The sequence below is a fragment of the Equus quagga genome, chromosome 1 (genome assembly GCF_021613505.1).
Source record: "Equus quagga isolate Etosha38 chromosome 1, UCLA_HA_Equagga_1.0, whole genome shotgun sequence".
Taxonomy (NCBI): domain Eukaryota; kingdom Metazoa; phylum Chordata; class Mammalia; order Perissodactyla; family Equidae; genus Equus; species Equus quagga.
The window spans coordinates 117,702,431-117,725,241 of NC_060267.1; the positions used below are offsets into that span (position 1 = coordinate 117,702,431).

The 22,811-nt window shown below is 39.5% G+C and overlaps 1 protein-coding gene across 9 annotated transcripts in view; it reads left to right on the forward strand.

Moving 5' to 3' along the window:
* The window catches only part of FOXP1 (forkhead box P1), a 574,868-nt gene that overhangs the window by 159,227 nt on the left and 392,830 nt on the right, over positions 1-22,811 (forward strand). Inside the window, exon 4 of one of the 9 annotated variants that reach the window (XM_046667607.1) lies at positions 4,246-4,328. The exons of 7 other annotated variants lie outside the window; for them this stretch is intronic. The gene's annotated coding sequence lies outside the window, so the exon portion shown is untranslated. Of the gene's footprint in view, positions 1-4,245; positions 4,329-21,034; positions 21,100-22,811 lie in introns of all 9 variants that reach the window. One more of the 9 variants, XM_046667598.1, reaches the window with a different exon arrangement.

Here is a 22,811-nt window from a genome sequence, read left to right on the forward strand (position 1 = left end):
ACACACACACACACACACACACACACACACACACACACACACACACATATAGTTCTTCTGTATCTCACAACCCTGATGTCACATATGGCCTTTGCGGACGGAGTATATTGTGTGTTGTTTAGTCTTGGAACTTCTTTTAAAGATAGGATGTCATTTACAATCTTCAGGCCATATGTTTACTTAGACTTAAGAAACACGGGCTAATCTTTTTCTATTTTGAGGAGTAATAAATTGAAAAGATAATTACATAATATGGTGCATAATGTAACTCTGGCTTGAGCCATATGTGTTTAATTTTAGAGAAACATGCGTGATGACAGGTTATGAAAGGATGAAACTATTTTAGTCTTTTTAAGGATTAGAAGCATGATTTTTTAAAAAAAATAAGTGTCCCTTATTCCTCCCCCACCCCACCCTGAAAAACAACCCAAAACACAAACCCAGTGAAAAATACCCTACTGAAAGCAATTTGTTTTTGTGGTGGCCACTGGCAAAGAAGATTCAAGTTAGAGGGCATATTATTTCCAAGCTCTTGTAAAATTAGATACAGGCTTCTGTGTGCTGAGGGGAATGGGTGGCATGTAGTTTCTAATGTGAGGGCAGAGTGGAGCTGCTAAATTTAAAATCAAGCAGGAATTTCTCATGTGAGTATTCAATTAGAAACACCACCAGTGATCTCTTTCCTTCTTGAACATGATAGCGTATCTGATATAAAACATTGTGGCGGGAGAAATGCAAGATCCTTTCTTTCCTTCCTTCTGCAAACATCTATGGAGCATCTTTTGTGCTCCAGCCACTATACTTGGTACCCAAGATGCAGAGTCAAATATAACACTCCCCATAAGAATATTTTAGCAAGCAGGAGCCTCAGGACCCTCTTTCAGGTCACCTTCAGAATGTGGCACTTTGCCCATGATCCTGGCCTGGAGGCAGATTGCCAGGTATGTCAGGCAGAATAATGCCAACTGAAGATGCCTACATCTTGACCCCTAGAACCTAGGAATATAATACGTTACATGGCAAAGGAGAATTAAATTTGCAGATGAAATTAAGGTTGCTAATCAGCTGACCTTGAATGTGAGGAGAATATCCTGGATTATCCCAGTGGACCCAATATAACCACAGGGTCCTTCAAGGTGGATGAGGGAGACTAAAGAGGTGACACAGTGAGAAAAGGAGTCTGCCCAATGTTGCTGGCTTTGAAAATGGAGGAAGGGGCCAAGTGCCAATGAATGTGGGCAGCCTCTAGAAGCTGGAAAAGGCAAGCTAGGAAATAGATTCTTTCTCCTCTAGAGCCTCCAGAAGGAACATAGCCCTGCCAATACCTTGATTTTAGGACAGCGAGACCCATTTTGGACTTCTGACCTCCAGAACTGTAAGACAATAAATGTGTATATTTTAAGCCGCTAAATTTGTGGTAATTTACTACAGCAACAAGACGGACCTCATGCATCAGAGAAGGGCCGCATGCCTGGTGTATGGTGCTGGGAGCAGTTGTTCTCAAACATGGCTGCACATTAGAGTCACCTGGAGAGCTCTAAACAGGCTGATGCCTGGGTCCTGGACCCCAGAAATTCCAGTTTAATTGGTCTGGAGGGTGCCCTGGACTTTGGAATTTTGCAAGATTTCTGAGTGACTCAGATGTGCAACCAGGTGGGTGGAACACTGGTTTAGGGTATAAGCTTTGGCATCAGACAAGCCTCGCTTCCTATTCAACATTCGCCCCGGGCCAGCTGGCTGTGTGAGCAAGCTTCAGTTGTGTTGGTTTTAGTTTCCCTATCTGGAACATGGGGATACTGTGAACTTCTACCTAGGGTTGTATGATCCTGAAATGTGAAAGGACGTGTGTCTCTCGCATGGTAGTTGTTCCATAAATCGTAGCTACGCCTTGACTATTCTTATGGTGATGATTTGGGCGCCCAGAGCTAGATCCCTTGTATTCACCAGTGTCTTCTGAGGTAGCTTCTGTATTACCCCCATTCCATGGACGACAGGGAGGATCAGAAAAGTTAAACAGCTCTTCCACAGTCACACAGGTAATAAATCCAGGATCCTGAACTTGAACTTGGGTCTCACTCTAACTTGGAGTTTGCCTGCTTGCGCCTGGGCAGACTGCCGTGTAAGACTTGCCAGGCAGATGTGTAGGAATGTGGGAGCTGGCAGCTGCATGCTCCTGAGGCACCTTTGGTGGCATTTCACAAACTATTACCAGTGTCAGTCCTTAGGCTGGGGGTGGCATTTTGTACCAGATTCCATCTCTGCACGATAAACCATATTGCCCTGTTGCCTGCCGTCAAGGAAAAGGAGGTTGAAAGCCACGGGAATGATGATTCTTAAGAGTTATAGGCTGTTTGCCTCTGTCTGCCGTTTAATCTAATCTCAGGTTCAGTTGATAGTATTGATTAGGTTCTTTTCAAAACCATATGTGGCCTATTGGGGCTTCTCTGTGTGGGGTGAAATGTTATTCTTCTCATACATAAGTTGAGAAGAAAAGGTGAAAGTATACAATTAATTTGCCTGCACTTTCTCGCAAATTGTATGCTGGATTTCTGTGAAATGCTGTATGGAACAATATTCCAAGCAAATTATTGTTATTTACCGTGACTTTTGCCTGCGTATTTAAAGTCAACAATTATGTTTCTTTTCTGTGCTTAATGCTTTGTACAACATTTTTAGAAACCTGGTCAAGTGTCACTAAGAAACCCTGTGCTTTGACCCTGTGATTCTGGGGAAACAAGTTAACAGTATCAGAAGTAACAACCAAGTTCTGTTTCCAGAAGAAATCACTCAACACATTGGGGTACCTCACCCATCCCTTCCTTTAAGGTCGTTAATTATCTGAGGCTATTGCCCTGAGTCTCATTTGTTTTAGAAAATATAACATTTTTTGTCATCATGGTGTTGATATTATTGAAAGCAAATAATAAAATTGAATTTGATCATCTTAAATTCTTTCTTCTTCACATAGCATCCATTTGGATGGGCAGTTTTGTCGTCTTGGGAATTCTGTCATTCCTTGGGTCCTTTAGAAAGGAAACTCTTGTAAAGGTGGGACATAGGTGTTCTTCTCTACTCCCAGTCCAAATCTTGAAATGTGCCCTCGTTTTTGTATCACCCTTACTTTATTCCCCATTTTGCAACCATCCACCTAAAGGCTTTCTGTGGTGAGCCACGTATTTTTTTTAAAGCTCTGTCTCCAGGTTGGAGGTCCAGGTGAGCCTTTGTTCTGTCAGGGGCTGGTAGTCCTTGCCCCAGCTGGAACTGAGAAGAGTAGCTTGTGGTCATTTCATCAGGCTGGGAGACATGCATAGGTCATGTGTGGACATGCTTGCCTTTTGTGATTTCGAAGAGTCCAAATTTATTATTATTTATTATTCCCAATTTCCAGATAATTTGGGTTATGATATTTCCACACACACAGAAACCTAAACTAAACTTTCTCTTTTGAGAAATGAATCTGACTGCTTATAAAATCTCTTGTCTAATGAACTGTATGCTTGACCAAGTGTATATAAAAAGACAGCGTAATTGACTAAGTGATTTTCAAACCATCTGCAGAATTAAATTGACGGGGGTGGGGGGGGGGCTGGAAAAAGAGCCCAAGACATGTAAAAGTTAGAGGAAAGTAGAAAGATTAGCCGTCACTTGTATTCCCTCTGCATTGAATGACGGTTGTTAATGTTTTGTCCTATTTGCTTGCAGATGTATTTAGAAGGAAGAGCACATTTCGGCTATAACCAAGATCCACTTTAAGCTTTCCTCTTCCTCTCCTCAGAAGCCAGTTCCATCAAGAATTTGGGGTACCTCATTCCATTCCATTGGATACATTTACTTACACAGCTAGCTGTTTTTGAGAGTTCTTATTTAGTTTATAAGTTTAGCATCAAACTATATTGTATCCTAACTACTTCAGGCTTTTTTATTCAACCCTGATTTTGAGAAAGATACAGTGTTCGTATGTATATGTCTAGCTCACCCTGCTAAAGGTCTACCTGGCATTTTGTCACTTGACGATGAATTGTGCGTCTTCATTCCGGTGTTGAAGGACATTTACAATCTTATTTTTACTGCAATAAACATCTTTGGCATGCCCAAGAGTTTCTTTAGAGTAAATACCCAGAAGTAGAATTACTAGGACAATTAATTGCATTTACTGAGGTGTACTGCTCCCCAGTTCAGAGCCTGCCACCACAGTGAGTTGAGAAAGACGTTAATGTGTCATTTCTTCCCTCGAGGAATCTCTAGTCTGGTGAGGAAGTGGAGGAGCATAACCGTCTGCAGAAGAACTGCGTCTTTCAACTGGACTGTATTGGTGCCCCCAAGAGGAGGTAATGGCCTGCCTAGGCCCCTAGTATCTTATAACAGACAATTCAAGTTGCATTGTGCCCATTCATTTCATCCATTTGAAGAGAGATGCCCACTACATGGATTGAATAGCAAGATCTTCCTCTTCTGTTACAGGTAGTAAAGTAGCTTAGAGAAGGAAGGTGTCAACCAGTTAATCCAGCAAGAGAGCGAAGATAGTTAGGGATGCCCAGCAAGAGTTGTCTTGCATGCAGGCCTGTTTTTGAGCTTTCTTCGCCATCACTTTCAAGAGGCTAACAGAACCCCAGAGAGGACTGTTTGAAGCAACGGCACACAAAAATAGGATTAAAAAAAAGAAAAATATAAGAATGAGAGGGAGGAAAAATTTCGGAGTGAATGAGGCTTTCACTGCTCCCTCTCATCCTGAGGTGTGATATGTAGATCTGTCCCGTGCTTAGGCCTGACAGCTTGTGGGGACAAGATGAATTTTTCAGTCAGTATGAGAAATGCTATCCACACCAACTGATCCCCTCCCCTGGCAGCTGCCTCCCTCTCTATCTTTCATCATTCCTCTTGATCCATCAGCTAGAGAATGCTAGAAGGCATGAGAATGTAAGTTGCAAATAGGAATTGGTGCCTGTTTTCTATCTGGGTTTATTTTCAAAAACCTTTTTGAACTTTTGAACCGCTAGCACCCACGGGGCAACGTGCAGCGGAGTTGATAAATAAAGATAATGTTGATGTGAGTACAATTTCTTTCATATGTAACTAGAGAAGCATGTGAGTTCCAGATAAGCTTTTCTTAGAAAAAATAAAATTCTAAATGTCAGAGTTTTTTGGGTGGGGGTAGGAAGGACTCCAACACTAACAGACATCCTTAGACCTTAGACCGATTAAGAGAAAATCAAGTTGATAACATGTAGGTAAATTTGGCTGAAGGACCTTCTGTTTTCACTGAATTTAGACTTCCCTCCCTCTGTGTGTTCTCTTAAAGCTTCTGTTTATTATTGTAATTTTATTTTCTGTTTTTGTCTGTAATGGTCACTTTCTAATTCCTCCCCCAGTGTATTGAAAAATGGGGGTGTCTGCATCTTACACAAGGTGTCTCATGAATGTGGGAGTTTGTTCTTTTCTTAAAACTTCTGGAAAAAGAATTCAGCTTTTGTTACTTTTCAAGCATCTTTTGAAAATCTGAGGTTTTATAGTCAAATAAAAGTCAAAACATGAAGCAATAATTATATATAAATTAATGAAACTGAAGAAATCCGTGCTTTATAAACACCCAATCCAGTTAAGTATCTGGTTTTTAGATTGTTTATTGAAATTTTGAAATAAATGATTTCATTGCATTTGTGCGAGTCCTGGGTTGAATCAGCCCACTGATGATATCAACAGGGTTTACCCCAATATTGGAGACATAAGCAGAATATATTGCTTGCTTGCCAAAAAAAGTTTTTTAAAAAAATGAATTCAACTTCAGACCCTCCCAGGAATACATACACTGCCAAGTGCAAGGTGAAAACTGAAAGCTTACATAAAAAAGAAAAATTCCATTTCTGGAAATAATGTTATAATTGTTAACGTTAGAGTAATTAGATTTGGCACCAGAAAGTTTTAACTTTTTGTCGCTGTGTCTACATCTTAATTACCTTTGGATTAACAGATTGATATAGAACATAGTAGGCATTTACTGGACATTTGTTGAATTAACAAACAGGGACATTTTTAAGCGACTTATTCCAAGTGCATCTCATGTAGAGATTTCACAGTAAAATGGAGGTTTGTGAGAAGTGTGGAGGTCAAAGTGGCTGATTGAAGTTATATAGAAAGTGATTTTGCTCTCGCTAAAGTTTGACCACGTTGCTTTCTGATTCATTTTACTTACATGTCTTAGGCGTATGCACTTCAAAGGTGGAGATGTGGTGAGAGAAGACATTTCCTCATGGTCCATCTCCGGAGGCTGTAGGATACGGAAGGTTTTATCCCCTGCCCCTTTCTTGCCCCCAGTTGTCACCAGAGTTTCAATCTACCTGGATGTTAGAGCTGCAGTCTACGCAGAATCAGGCATTTGATTTTTATTGACTTTGGAGAAATGCACAGGGTTTTAGAACTTTAGGAATACCCAAATAGTTACTTATTTTGAAACCTGCTGGAATTTCTTATTACTAAATTGCACGATGGGAGGTGATGGGAAGCGAGATAAATGACACCTTTTCTTGAATCTCTGTTTTGTAGTTTTTTTCTTCACTGCTTGGAGTCCTAGAGAATGTATCACGTTGTGAAGTTGTCTTACCCCTGTAGGAATATGTATGTCTACATATGCACACACACACGCGTGTATATACCCACACATATGTACTAAAATGTATACATATGGGCGTACACATGCACAATATATGGTTGTGAAATTTTCTAACCCAAGATAACTCAAATTTCTTTCCTAACACAAAATGTCACTTTTACGAAAAGTTGAAAAATAAATATTATAATCAGCGAGGCATCACAAATAACTTTTAGGTCTAAATCAAGCTATTAAATGCTTTTTTATTTTTAAGTAGATAGGGGAATAAAATAGCTGCATAGTTCATAAAGCGGTGTGCCATTACTGCCTGCTGTGCCCAAGAATTATGCCAGCTTTTTACACTCATGAAGTAAAAGCGGATTAGAACTGTGATCAATGTATTATCCTATATTTCTTATTGTGCATTATATTTCCTTTTTGAGCACCTTTGTAGACTAAATGGCTACTAATGACATAATTACAATTGTTTGTCACCACCATAATGCGTGATTTCCGATCTCATCATGAAGATGTAAGTTAGATAAAGGAGGAGTTTTGGCAGGAAGACAAAGTGCAGTGATTTATTAAAGGCCAGATGTGGTTGTTAAAAGCTTTTCTACAGAAGGCTCAATTGAGCGATGTGAAATAGGAACGAAATCGCTCTGCACACCCAGTGCGTGGTTCTTGGTGTGAGTGACATAGTTGCTCATGGAAGCATGACAAATGAGCCACATGTTTTATTGTTGTGTACAAATTTTATGTTGGAATTTAAACAGGGTGAGAAAGGTTCACATTAGCTTATACCAGCAAAGTAGGTGTTTAAAGGAAACTAATGAGACTAAAGTGCTGGCGATATTTTCAATTTGCTTAGTGCCTCATAGCAAGAACTGAAATATCTTACGTTTCTGTCAAGTATCAAAGAGGGAAAATCCCAGCACTGTTAAAAAGGGGAGAGAGAGAGGTTAATATGAGAATTCAAAGAAATCAGAAGCAAGTGAAGACAAGATATTGCTTAAGCACTGTTGACATACATATTGCACACACAGACTTGACATATATACAATCAGATTAGATAGATGCTTCTAAGGAAGAGGCACAATTTCTGGTTTTAGTGTTATTTGCACACACAAAGCTCTGTTAAAATAATGTTAAGACCCTGGAGTGGTAGAAGCTATGAATGGTTTGAAGAGTGTTTTCAAGCTTTTGAAGGAGGAAAGAAACAAAAAAGAAGAAAATGATTGTATTGTAAAGCCATTTTTCCGGTCAGAAGGTAGTAATCTGTTTCTCCTTTCCTTCTGTACTTCCTTCCCTCCCTTTCTCTTCCTCTTCCTCTCTCTCCTTTCTCTCTCCATTCTTCCTTCACTTCTCTGCACAATTTTCTATGGAGGAGAGTTACACTGTAGGATTAGGTCTGCGTAGTATGGAACCTGGAACTATAGTGGACATGAGAACTTCCCTGTCTTTTCCAGGGTGGATAGAAAAATTACTTTAAATATTATAAGTTGAAGGCCTAGAGTTTTGTGGATTAACTCTGTGAAGCCAGCAAGAACTTTGGGGTGAGGGGGGGGGTTGTTCATAATACTGTGACCTGCCTTATTCTTTCAGTGGAAAATACAAGGTCCTCCTCTTGTTTGCTCTCATGGTACTGCAGACTTGATGGCTCTCGTAGGTTTACCAGACTTTGTGATTACCTGTGTATTTGTAATGTTACTTGCTTACTGTTTATTCCCCTGTGACCCATCTGTCAGTTCCACAAAGGCAGGGATTGTGTGACTAGGCCTATCACGTTACCTGACACACAGTGTGCTTTCGGGAAGTATTTGGAGAGTGAATCGAAAGAACTGCATGGACAGCAGCCTACATTCAGGATATCACTTGGAGAACACTAGCTAATCCATCCAGATCAAACTTTCCCAAACTATAAATACTTCCCCATATAATTAATGGAGCAGTTTAGATGACTCTCTGCCATCCCCTTAATTTAAAGTTTGGAGCTTCAGAATCCAGTTAGATCCCATCCCTTCCAAATTAATTTTTGCCTCCCAGGCACTCATCATGCAATTCCAGGGACTGCCACTTGAGGGCTCATACCCGACCCGTAGACAATTGAAAGACTAAAGTCAGAAAAATACCATGCTTTCTCCACCCCTTGACTCTGTCTCTTCCATTTAAAATATATATGTTCTTTATGACTCATATATTGAACCTTATAAAGAGATGAATAAAACTGAAATGCAGGGAGTAACGTTTCAAAGAAATAAAACACCTAGAACCAGGGCTGCCTTCATGGGCGTGAGGCCTGCGCAGTGGCCCAGAGCTCCATGCTCAGAAGGGCCCTGCGCTTGGTTTAATGCTCTGCTGTCGCCATCTTGAAATTCTTAATGATTTTGAACAAGGGCTCGCAAATTTTCCTTTTGCACTGGCCCCACAAATTATGTGGTTGGTCCTGCCCGTAAGTATGTGTTCTTTCTGTCATTGTAATCACACGTGACTTTTCAGTTCCTGACTTTCCTTACCCTGCCAGAATTTGTGTTCCTTGAAGCTGGCTTGCCTCTGGCCTGATCTTACCTGACCAAGGCTCCTGAGAGGTTTATTGAGTGCTTGTAGGAAGCCTGTCCTCATGGGACACAAGCTTATGGGCTAAGAGCTTTGGTTTTGACTCAGACTTCTAGGTTCAAATCCTGACTCTGTAATGGGCAAGTTACTTGCACTCACCAGGCCCGGTTTCCTCATCTACAAAAAGGCGATGATAATAGTGTGCCTACCTTCTTGTCTTGAGGTGAGGGTTAAGTGTGTAGAACACACTTCCCAGGTACGTGGCTCAGGGTGAGCACTCAGTCACTGCTACGTATTGTTGCAGCCATTGGGCATCACACTTGCTTACACCTGACAGTTACTGAGCTTCCTGCTCTTTGTGGTTCTTGCTCCATTGAAGTTGCAGGATTCTCACCATGCTTTGATGCTGTCATGTGCCAGCGCTCAAGGTTCTGTGCAGCCTGGTACCAGAGTTCAAGTGAAGGCTTGACTCAAAGGCCTGGCGACTCCCTCTCCTCTCTGCTGCCTCCTTCATGTGGAATAATTCATAACACGGAAAGGACTGGTATAACTAAACCCAGCATTTCGTAACCCATTTCTGTTTCCCAGTGGTTCGAAGATGTCTCTTACTCAGTCTATTGTTAGAGGAACCAAACTCTTCTGCAGAGCATTTAAAACACCTTTTGAAGCAGCCGAAGCCCCTCCCCCATTCATACAGGGAATGTGCCAAACATTGACCGGATCAAAGGGACTTGTGTCCTTGGGGAGGGAGGACACATTATTGGGGGACTGATAGGGTGTGGGACATGATCCATTCATTATCTAACGAATATCTGTTAAAGACTTTCTGTGTCCCAGGCAGTGTTGTAGGTCCTGGAATGTAGCTGTTCACAGTGCCACCAAGAACCTTTCTTATTCTAGTCGGGGACGGATATCAGACAACGAAGAACTGTAATCAGACAGAGAAAAGTGCTGTGCAGAGACGTACGACAGGGTGATGAAGAAGAGTGCCTCTGGGCTGCTTCAGACAAGGGAGCCAGGGAAGGCCTCTCAGAGGAGGTGACGTTTGAGCTGAGGTCTGAATGGCAAGAGGGAGGCAGCCGGGAGAAAGTTGGAGGATAAACACTCTAGAGTTAGGAACAACCAGTGCTCAGACCCTGAGGTGCTGTGAACTTCGTGGGTTTGAGGCACAGAAAGAAGACCAGTGTGTCTGGAATGAGGTGCGCGAGATGAAGAGGGGAGATGAATTGAGCAGGAGAATTAGCTGGGGCCTGATCCTTAGACTTCATAAGCCAGAGTCATGTGATCCCTCAGTGCCATTGCTCTAGCTATTGTTTCTGAGCTAGAAGGGAACTGGGAATCTGTTAAGTCATAAGCTGAATAATTCAATCAGTAAAGCCATCTCCTGGTATTAACAAGGGGGAAATGGGTGATTTTACCTGGATTCATCCACTTCAGTTCTCTAATTAAGAGGCGTAATACTGAAAGGAGCACTGGAATTAGAGTCCCAAGACAAGTCTCAACTCTACTGGGACAAGCTGTTCGTTTGTCTGATGACTTATTTCATCCATAAGACTGCTAATGCCTTTAACGCAAGGTTGGTATAATGATGAAGCGACTTAGGGCTTGTGGCAACTACTTGATAAAGGCAAAATCATATGCAAATATTATGTAGCTATTATTCTTGAGAATCCTTTAGTTGATCACCTTACCTACTAAAATATCTAATTTTCTTAATTATGAAGAATACATTGTTTCTATCCATTAAAGAGACATTATATTACTTATAGAGAAAGCTAGCAAATAATGCATGATGGATATAGTTAACTTATTCCTTAAATGGTTTCCAAGTCCTGGTTCACAGTCATAGGTAACTGTTTGAACTTCGTTTTTAAAGTCTCCTGGATTTCTTGTCTTTTAGCTGGACTGACTTTGAAATATGGGAAAGCTTAAAAAGAAGGGTTAACTGTTGGTTTTAAAGCCTTATCTTTAAAGAGGACTCACAATAGTTCTTATAAGACAGAAGTCCTGTACCTCAGAAATAACTGCTGATTGCCTCGGATTTGGGCTTCTTAGGATGTGAGCAATTTACACACTGTTCTTTGGGAGCTGGTAATTCTTGTGGAAATTTGGTCTACACAATTGACGTTTTTGACGTAGGAGTTCGTTTTTGTCTCCATCCGCATCTCAGAATCTCTGGCTCTGCCCAGCAGGACATCTGTATGTGTCAAAGAATCAGATAGGATAACAGATTCCATCGGTCCGGTTCTCCAAGATTGGTTTTCAGGAGCCATGTTACTGGCCCCAGGGAATCTGAATTTCAAAATCTTACATTTCTTTGATTTCATAGACACCCCTTGGAAAGATTATCTCAGATTACTGGAAGACTTTATTGTTAGGTTTTAGAGAATTTTGCATTCTGCTTAGAAATCATTTTCGAGTTTTATTAGAACATTTACTAGCAATGGCGCTAATTATTTTAAATATGACCCTAGAAATGAGCTATGTCAGCTTGAAAAGATGATTTTTAACAGAATTTGGTTTTAAAGACAGGTTTTATAGACATTATAGTAATACCATTGTTATCTAATTAGCATCCACTGTGCAAATGTACGTGGTATTAGAGAGGCAAGTATACATAAAATTATAAATTGTGACATTTTATGAGTTTTTTTTTATCATGAGTCTTCTACAGTCATCATTACTTAACAGTGTGAAATGTGCCTTAGACATTACATCATGTAAAGACCAGGAGACAAAAAAACTGAGGATCAATTTTTGATTATAATAAAGTTTTAGTATGAGGCATTTCTGAATATGTGTCATGAATATGAGTCATGATTTTCACACCAAACCTGACCTATTATGATTATGTTTCAACTTCAAGGGGTTTTCAGTATTTAAATTCTAAACCTAATTCTAAGGTTTCATAATGATTCACATTCAAATCTACTTTTATGTTTTATAATTAAATAAGAAAATATTGCTTATACCTACATTTTTACTATTCTTGGACATATTATAATTATTTCTTTAATTTCACCAATAAAATAGCCCATTTCTTCATTAGTGAATTACAAGGCTATCTCAATAAAAAAAATTAGTTTGAATGTGGCTTGCCATCTCAGATAGTCATTTCAGTTTGGAATTTTCTCACTTCTTTCATTAGTTCTTTTTGTAAAATGTGAAGATACTTTCTAGGTAAATTAATCCCTTCTTAGCGGTAAAATAACTTCCTTTTTGGAAAGAGTTATTAGAGTCTTATTCTTTATAATCTTAAATACCACTTATGTTAGAGTGAACAATACACGAAAAAATTACACTAGTTAAAAGAAGAATGATTACGACCTAGGCCAAGTACATCGCAATTATGTGCTCATGGAAAACTGAGCTTTCTACTGGGAAAAGCGTGATATAGATGCCCGTGAAATTTCCAAAGTTTAAGTATTTTTGTAAATTAGGTTGTTCCTAGTTAAACAGGTGGCTTTAAAGGCTGGTTTCACTGTTGTTTTAATCATAGTTTAGTTACCATGGAGAAATATGCAAGTTAGCATTTATACACAGAAGTGAAATTTATGCTGCATAGATAATAGCCTAAATTTAGCTTGACTTAAGTTTACCACTTCCTTTTTTTTTCAACAAAAAAGAATAATAATATATCACATATATCCATTAACAAGTTAATTTCTTTAAACGCTACTGTTATATTTTTAGAGGATTTCTTTTCTTAAGCATCAACGGACACTTCTGTCACTGTGACTTCTTCCAGTGCTGAGCATAATATAACATATTACATTTGATTTGCTCTAATTGTGTCACCCTTAGGTTTAATAAAAGACTTTGCCACGTTTAAAATCAGGCATGTGGTGAAAAACTAATATTTGGACACGTTGCATCTCATTGGGTTTTGTAAAGGACTATCATTTTATACTGAAATTCTTCAGAAAATGCACAAGGGTGGTAGGAACAGTCTGACTTCAGAGCCCAACACTAGTTCTGATGACCATTTGGATATATTATCTAAGAGAAATTCTGAGAGAAGGTCTTTCTGATGTATCGTTTCGATCTTAATGTCCTCTTAGCTGGGTAATAGATTTTTCACCCTGAATTAAGAGCTTCGTTTCTGTGGAATCCAGCAACCGGGCGCTGCCTTGCCTGCCATTCGCTTTACCCAGCACCTCAGAGCGAAGGCTAAGTTTTCAAGGACAAACGTAGTAAGTGTCCTGATCCAACATGAGGTCCCCCAGCACGGAGAGAGAGCAGCAGATCCCTTTCAACACCAGCTGTTCTCACAGATATAGATTGCTGCAGTGAAATTTTCTTAATATAATTCAGGAAGCTCTAGAGAATTCTCCAAAACAACTGTGCCAACAAGGAAAATGTTGAATTTTTCATCAGCTGCCCAATGCTGAGAGTTAGTGGGCAATCCGTTCATTCATGACCAGATGTTCAGTGTGGTAACGCTCCGCAGTTAACTTGAACCCTGTGGCCTGTTTACCACTGGCTGCAAGGACATTGGCAGCAAGCTGGCATTGGAGAATTGAGGCCTGCACAAGCAAAAGACAGACGTGTGTGTCTGTGGCTTCCTGGTTTTCACCAGCGACTAGACAAGGTAGGGAGTGATGAAAGAAAGGGACGACATCACATCAATCATTTTGGAGGCAAGGAGTCTTTGCTATAGGATTGTGTCATGGGGGAACAGTTGGCAAATTCTTACATTCCTTTTTATTTGGGAAGAAAGACGGTCTTTGTTTAGTTGGACAGATTTTTTCAACCTGTGTCTAAACCATCAAACTTTTTGTGGTGGGGGCAGTAAGCGTGGGTGGTTAAGACAGTGAGAAAAATGTTTCTAATTTTAAACTAGAGGAAGTCAATAAAGTTGACTCTTAATATTGAAACTTTACTAGGTCCAATCTGGAATTGGAAATGTGTGATATTTTTGCCCTTTATTATTTATAATATGATTTATTTATAATATAATACTTTATTATTATAGGTGGGAGACATTTAGATCTTCCATTCATACAGATTCATCGTTTCCTTCATATACATGTTTTGAGCCCATGACATTTTTGTGAGCTGTTTTAAGTGATAGTGTTTGGGGAAAGGAAGGACTAGGTTAGAGTAGGGGTTTTTGAAGAAACAGTATGATTTTCTACCTTGAGAAGGATTCTTCCTTAAATTGATTAACTGTGTTTGATTCTGGGAGTGCAGCATGCCAGGCACGAGGAGGCAGAATTTCCTAACATACAGCCTGTCTCAGATGCAGGGCTCTTTTCCTCCCACCTCCATGGCACTGCACAATAATTTTTTTTATTGTGTTAAAATATACATCACATGGAATTGACCATTTTAGCCAACTGCACAATAATTTTAACTTATTTTAAAGCGCTATGAACAAAGGAAAGAAAAAAGCCTTTCTTATTTTGCTGTTTTTAATTTGGGGCTTCTATGGTGCTGTCCCAACAAGAAGTTGGCCTGTTTGCTTGAATCTAGAATGGAAAGTCATCACGGAATAAACCTTTTGCTTTTTGGAGATTTGGGTTGTTTTCTCTTCCTGTAGAATTCTTGACTCCCCCTGGCACATCCTTAGTGACACCCATCCGTAGTGGAACAAACGAAACTTGGAGGGTCTTTGAGCAGCAGAACCCTTGCAGTAATGATGTTTGCTTTGGCAGAGCTTTCTGCCTTTGGTTTACAAGGTTGCAATGAGCACTTCCTTTGCATTTCCTGCTTACAGAGAAGGCGGGTTGCATGTTGCACCGAGATAGCGAAATCTGTCATTACTCCTTTTAAACTTGAACTTCACTGGTCCTTAGAATCATACCGAAGGAGTATGTGTTTCATTTGTCCGGATGATTCTTTTCCCTCCTTTTTCTGAAAGGTCCCTTGGCTTTGTTGGCTTGGAAAAAGAAGGTTGTGAATTAGAGCAGGTCCTGAGTTAGGCCTGCTGGGACCCAAGCAGAAGGCATGGCGTTGTTTTCTGGGATGCTAACTTGCTGATAGAAAAGCGAGAACCAGTTTACAGTAGCTCTGACACCACTGTTACCTTTCTTCAGTCCTCTCCAGCTGCTCCCAGCCCTTCGAATGCCTTCGCCGTGCACACAGTTTGTTCTTGGGTGTGAAAGCAAACAGTATTTGAGTTGGCAGCGACTTCTCTTTCAGTGGAGTTTGCTTGCCTCGGCAAGAAACCGCAGCATGAGCTCTCTGCTGCTGAAGGTTTCCACTGGCAGGATGGCCTTTTCCCACATTTCCTTGGTTTAAGGAAACAGACTTTTGAACTTTTTTTTTTTAAAGACAAAATGCCAACATTTAACAGCTGGAGTTAGTATATAATTTATGGTTTTCACTTTATGCTCTTGTGGATGTATAAAAATTAAAAATCTGCAGTTATTGTTACATTATGCAAGTTTTTGCAAAAAGAGTGATTAAAAATAGACCCTCTGTTATGAGGAATTCAAGAAAGTCATTGTTACCCAAACAGGTATTCTCAATTATTCTATCTTTAATGGTTTTTAATTGTTATAATTTACTCATATTCTATTACATGTCTCAGAGGAGATGCTTCTGAAAGCTCTTTGTTTTTCCTTTGAGGAACAAGTAGGAGTTTGTTCATTTGAACCTCTTCAGCTTTTTTTTTTAATCTTATTTTATTTTTTATTTTTTTACCTGTCAGTGTGTTAATCCTCACTTTAGGTAACCCTTCTTGTCATAGCGGTTCTGTCTGGAGAATCTTAATGGTAACAGCAAAGCAGTCTGAGGTCTGCTACCTGTCAAGGTGATAGTCGTTGTCAGTGGGAACTCATGCGCCTCTCGTGGAAGTTATCCAGGCCTTTGTTACACCACAGAGCCTACCTTTTAGGCAAGCTTCAGTTTTCTTACATTTCCTTTAGGTGAACCTTATATCCACACCTTACAGATTTAGCATGTATATTCCTCCTTGGCTGGACACCTTGCTGAATTGGTAATATATCAGAATTAGGAAACGAATACAGTCAACCAATAAAAAAGTGACAGAATGTTGCCTCAAGATGGGTAGTATTTGTGTATTTTTGTCTTATCAATACATAGAGACTGGAGGGATTTTTTTGTTATTTCTTTTTCTGTTGATAGAGATGAAGATTCTAAGAACCTTTGTTAACGTCCCCAAAAGCCACACCTTTAATTAAAAACTGTCTGTAGCATATTTGTTTTCCTGATTTCTCAGAAAATAAAATAGGAAGTGAAAAGAACATTCTACTTGGTACAGCGTGTGGCTGTAAAGATCATTCGATCTACACGTTAGATTTAGGGTCAGAACATTAGCTGTGATGAATAACAGGGGACAAAATTTTTCTTTTCTTTCAAGGATAGTGGCAGTTAATCATTTTTATCTGCCCGCCTTGTAGACTTGATTAGATTTATTATGTATGCCGCATGTTTATGGCATTTTTATTATATGTTGTTAATTTGTTGTAACTGCCACCGCATTTTTTCCTTCTTCCCTTTTCTCCCCGGAGGACCCTTGAAAACAACCAAGTGTCGACTGTTACCTTGTGCTTTGGGAGACTTTATTTAATTTTTAATTTTAATAAAAGGCATAATAGTCTATCAGATAAAAAAAAATACCAGTGTTAGTTACAATGTGTATCTTACGTCGCATAAAAAGAAAATTTGCACTTGTGTTCTGTTGAATGCTTATGTATTTTGTTGTTGGAGAAGTGGTGCAAGTTCCGGGTGGATTTAGAGAATACACATTTATAAAAACATTTCACCTGAAACCTAGAAGGGAGAGCCGTCGAACGTGCGCTAAAGTGTGATTTTCTTTATTACTGGAAAGTCATCTGTGTCATTTTCAAATCACTGCTAGGTACGACAATTGGGACGTTTAACATTTAAGCTGCTTAAAAAGTCAGGCAGTTGAATGGTGCATTTTAGAACAACACATTCTTTTTTAGCTTACTAGCTCTCAGAATGGATATGGAATCTGTTAAATATAGAGGCAATTCTTTAAATAAGGCCGACAGTTAAAATTGGGAAGCAGGAGAATTAGATTGGAAATGATTTACGATGAGTCTACAGGACATTCAAAAAATAAAGTTAGAAAAGGAAATCCACTGGCTGTATTGGCTACATTACAACAGAGGATTTTTACTTTTCATCCCTTTTGAATTGGCTGGATATATAGGCAATGCATAGAAACAGACTTTCAGGCGGAAAAATTGACAGAATTTTTCTTTTTACTGTATGTTCTGGCTTTGGTTTGGTGTTGGCATTATATGCCTCTGACTACAACCAAGTCAGTTTCTTGTTTTGACAGTTACAAACTTTTTCAATAACAGAGAACCACCCATTCTCTTAAGAGCATTAAACGTTGAAATAAATAGAAGCTGGATTGAACAGCGGCTTTGTTTTCGTCGTGCAGCGTGAACATATGGGTCCTTAATAAATACCATTTGAAGATGACATGGGTGTGGTTATGGAGCTTATAATATGTAATAATCACAGATGCGTATGTCACTTTTAAGAATTGGTATACATTTGTTCATATCCACATTAAGAAGTTTATATATTTCTGTGGAGTAAACAATATGATTTCAGAGAGACAGATTACAGGCAATATTAAGTCATTTTGGTGTGAAGTGGTTTCACCGACAGCTAAGACTTGTTCTTATGTAGCTTATTAGAGCATCTAAAATCCTTAATTATTATGGGAAAAGAAACGAAATATAATTATAGATATTTTAGAAATAGAATCACTAATTGTTTCAGTTAGATCAATATTAAATTAACTGAGAAAAGTTGATATGTTTACTAACTAGTAGTAGAGGAGTTCAGGATGATAAAGTTATTAAAACATTTTGACTTTAGTGTTAAAAGAGATGCACGATGCCCCACGGTGTGCATGAAATGATCATTTGATGCCTCCGTCCTCTACCCCATTCACCATTTGTTCCTCCGTCCTCTACCCCATTCACCATTTGTTCCTCTGTCCTCTACCCCATTCACTGTTTATTCTTCCATCCTCTACCCCATTCCCCATTTATTCCTCTATCCTCTACCCCATTCACCATTTATGCAGCTGATAGCTCAGTCTGTGTTTAAAATTGCTGTAGGCAATTTTGAGAAAACAAAAGTTGATATTCAAATGCTGTCCTTGGAATAAAGTGTTAAGAGAAGTGAGATACTTCTTTACTCCATGGAGAACTGACTGCTTGCTGAAGATGCAAATGTTAGATGTTTGGTTTAGGGGAAGATAGATGGTTTTCTGGCTCAGTGGAACAGAGTGAATAAGCAACAAAGACCAAAAAGCTTGGTACTTGAGGAGAACAGTGAATCAGTCCCTTTGACTGGGACATAGCCTTTATAAAGGGGAAGAGAGAAAATGAGTTGCAAAGGTAGCTGCCATACATCTATGGAGGATTTTAAATTCAGGTTAAGAAGCAAGGAATTTATCCAGTAATATTAATATTAATTAATATTAATAATAGCAGATAACATTTGCTATGGGCAAGGTGCCAAGCATAGTGATTTACGGTTTATTATAAGCATCCAAGGAAGGGGGTACTGTTATTATCCATAGATTACTATAAGATGAGGAAATTGAGTCTTGGAAAGGATATGTGATCTTACCACAGGCTCAAAGTAGTGAGATGGAGCCATGATTTCAAATTGGCTCTGTGACTCAAGGACCGGCCTTTTGAAGATTCTGATTACACAGCCGGTGGGCATAGCCACGGTTTTTATGAGCACAGAAGTCTCTTGGTCAGAGCCAAGCTCTAGAATAGTTCATCTGTCATCATTTTATAGAATATAATGAGGAGCCCAAATTAGAGGAAATTGTGATGTTTCTGAAGAGCCACAATCAAAGTCTTCAGTGGGGTAGTTGAAGGGATTGGAAAGGCGACAATGGAGGGGCAAAAAACTCTTGAAGTTTCATTGGCTGGACTTGGCGTGAAAGTGATAGATGATTAGTGGAATCAGGTGGGTGTTCCCAGAAGAGGAGAGGGGGCAGACTGGGAAGCAACGAGCTGAGATTTGAATGTCGATTTAGGTGCACTTGTCAATTTCAGGCAGAATCTTTCTGGAAGATGATGAAACACACATTGAACATGAGATTGGGAAGGTAGTTGGGCTGGAGATGTGGATTTGAAGCTAAGGAAGTGAGTGTGGAGAGCAAGAGAGTACATTTAGTGAGTGGGGGAAGAAGAAAGAGTGGCTGGAGAAGGAGACTAGGAAATAAATCAGCCTTATGAGATAAAGAAAAATCTTTCTGCGCATTGAAGATGACAGATTTGTAGGCCATGCTTCAGACACATACCTATGCATATTCATTTTTGTATACATATTCATGTGCGTATTTATATATGTATCCCTATATACATTCATATGTATTACTGTGTGTATTTGTATATGTATCATGAGTATGCTCCGATCCCTTAAGCACACATAAGTATCCTTGGGAGCTTTTCCCACCTCAGCAAGTGGAGACAGGAAGGGTAGACCAGGTATCAGTCTCTCCTATGAACAGCTGACGGGGGAAGATTCTGCTCCCTGGTGCTGCATCTTGAGAGCAGTAGAAGGAAGATGGAGTTTACTTCTAGAGTGTGTGAGGTTCAGACCAACACACAGAATTTTATACCCCCAAAATGCATTCCAACACAGAAGCCTGGCTGCTTTAAATGCTATAGTAAATGCTAAATGATCTATAATAGGATTTTACAGAATTCAGCAAGATTACCATTATGTTGTGAAATATGGGCTAAGAGTGTGGTCAATAAACCTGTTAACTTTTCATTTGGGGTGATATTTTTCTCCTTTGGAAATCTAATTGTCTGCTGAAATGCAAATGGGAAGCTTATTGCTTTCATTGCTTTGGCCAATGAAGGATTACTGTTAAGAATTTTTTTACTTCCTTTCCCTGTGCTGCTTCTTAATTACTAATAAGGTTAACAATTCAGACTTCCAGGTCTTTAATTTTTTTTTTCCAACTGCCGAAAAAATGCCGTGTTATTGCTAACGTTTGTTTTGTGTTACTGATTGGAGAATGAGATAGTGCCCTTTTTCTTTTCAAGATGCCGCTAAGTGATTTCCTTTCAGGGTTCTATAAAATGTCACCCTGACAGCAATTGCCTCCCATGTTAGTAAACTTAAGCTTCTACTTCTTGATTTCTTACATGGACGTTTACTGAAGGGTTGGAATGGTTTGGAACACCTTAAAAAAGCTTCAATGCCACCGGCTACTCATACTGCCAGTACTGTGAAATTCATGTGAGCCCTTTACAGATGGTGATATTCATTTTAAGAAAATAGATTTAACAAAATTCTGCAGGTCTTCACACCAGTATCAACTTGGGATATGGTTCATGTTTCTCCTGGGAGTCTCCAGTTGGCCACGTTACTGAGGGCTTTGTCATAATGGTTTGAGAAGTCATTTATCAACTGAGGTCACCCTGACTTTTGAGATTCTAATAAAATTGGCTTGAGCCTTTCTTTTATTCCCCATGGGAATTCCAATGAGACTTCCTGGAGGGTTCATTTTCATGATTGATTTTGGTTAAGGAACTCCAGATATTCTCTCTTGTCATTGAGATTCTCTTTTTCCCTCTCAGAGCTGGAAATTAGCTCCTCTCCATGATTTCCTTCCACACAACTCACATAGGGCGTTGAAGTTTGGGGAGTTTGAGGAGGTTTGCCTCAGAAAAATTCAGAAGCAAATGTTTGACAGCCTTGTTCATGAAATATATATCTGCCTGCTCTGTCTTTTGATAGCTTTTTCCCATAGATCATGACCTCCAAATGGCCTAACTTGTCCTTTCTTCTCTCTTCTTTCATCTTTCTTCTCACTTCTCATTTCTCTGCTTTCTGTTACCTACTCATATTTCTTAAAAACAGCAATTTAGTTTTCTCTTTCTGTTCACCATCTCCTTCCAGGCCGGCTTCCTGGGGGCCTCGTCTTCCACATTTCAAGCAGCATGTCAAGAAGCAACTGCTGACTGGTAAAATGATCGTCTTTTTACCTATACACATGCATAGACACCATTTCCTTTCTCCTCCCACTCCCTCTCCTTAAAATGCAGCAAAAACTGAGACTACTTTGCATAGAGAGATATATTAGGGTTTTATTCCAATTTTGGCCCTACCCGTCAAACTCCATTCTTTTCAACCACTCCCCTTTAATCAACCGAATAGGTTGTGTCTTGAGTTGCATAGAGGAGTTCAAAGTGCAGGCCATAACTACTAGGGTTTTCTCACTGATACTTTCTTACACTAGGCCAACCATCTGTCTCCTCTAAATCCTGGGGCAGAAAACCAGAATCTCAGCTTTACAAACACCTAGTTTATGGGAATATTTAATAGCGTTTTATTTGTTCCTTTGGTCATTTAATCTTCCTTGTAAAGTTTACCGCTTCGTGTGCCATTCTTAAAGCAGGTCTTCTGTGATAAAGAATTCTCTCCCCTCCCCTGGAAATTAAGGATGTTAATGAAATGGTTAAGTGTTGCCTTTTGATTCAGAGCTAGCTGAAAGCATTTGTGGTTAGTCAGCCACCTGGAGCTGGCTCCTCTCCTCATGTCACTTTACCATAATAATGTCAGCCAGCATGGCTATCTTATAATTAGATGAGGAACATCAGGCTATTTCCTGGTGTTGTTATCTTTCACAGTTTTCACAGTGACATGCCTGACCTGGGGATACAAAAGGTCTGAAAAATATTCACCAAGCTTGAAATGCACGCTTATTGTTATTTTACACGTTCTGATACCCTCATCTAAATGTATAAAATCTATTTGTCACCAGAACAGTGGTTCCCAATGCCTGAGGTCCCAGAATTCCAGGGCTTTTGGAAATCTAATCATAGAGTTTTTCAGTATTTAAGTTAGGGTGAATTTGGTTGTAAGCAACCGAAAGTCCAGTTCAGACAGGCGTAAACAGTGTCCCTGGCAAGTCCTTAGTAGGTAGACTGCCGGAGAGCCTTAATCCAGCTCTGTCTCTGCTCTGTTTTCCACCATGTTGGCTTGTCTTTAGACTGGCCCTCGTTGCTGTCGTAAGCAACTGCTGAGGTATAGATTTCCTTGTACATGCCGAGCAGAAGAGAAGAAAAGGGAATCTTTAGATTTCTAGAAAAATTCTTGAAACTCTAATTGAACTGGTTTTCAGCACATTCTACCCTCTTGATGGCCAGGGAGGTGGATATGTTAATCGGCATATCCTGGGTGATATTTTTCCATCTCTGGAGCTGGGGTGGAGTCAGCTTCCCCAGGACCCCATAGAACTCCCTAACTGTCAGTTGGTCCTATTGGGAGGGGTTTGGGGGAAAGGATGCTGCAGACACAGCTTCAAATGTTCTGTGGACCCAGCTTCAAATGTACACTTCATTGAGCTGTTTTGTATGTTTCAAAAGGCCTAAAGTTAATTCAGTCATTTGAATGATATAAGGCTTCTGGGGTTAACCCAAGTGTCAAGTTTCTTGGCTTTTAGCCATAAGTATTTCAGTCTGTGAGCTCTGATTGGCAATTTGGTAGATATTCTGTGTGAATTAATTAATACTTAATGAATAAGTATTAGTTGGTAGAATCTTCTGAAACTTAGTGTCTGTGTTGATGAGACTGCTTGGAATTTAATAGAAGTAGTTCATTGTGGTTAAAAAAAATTGAGAACCTCTTGTCTCAACCTTCTGAGTCCATAGCAGATGAAACTAATTGTAATTCA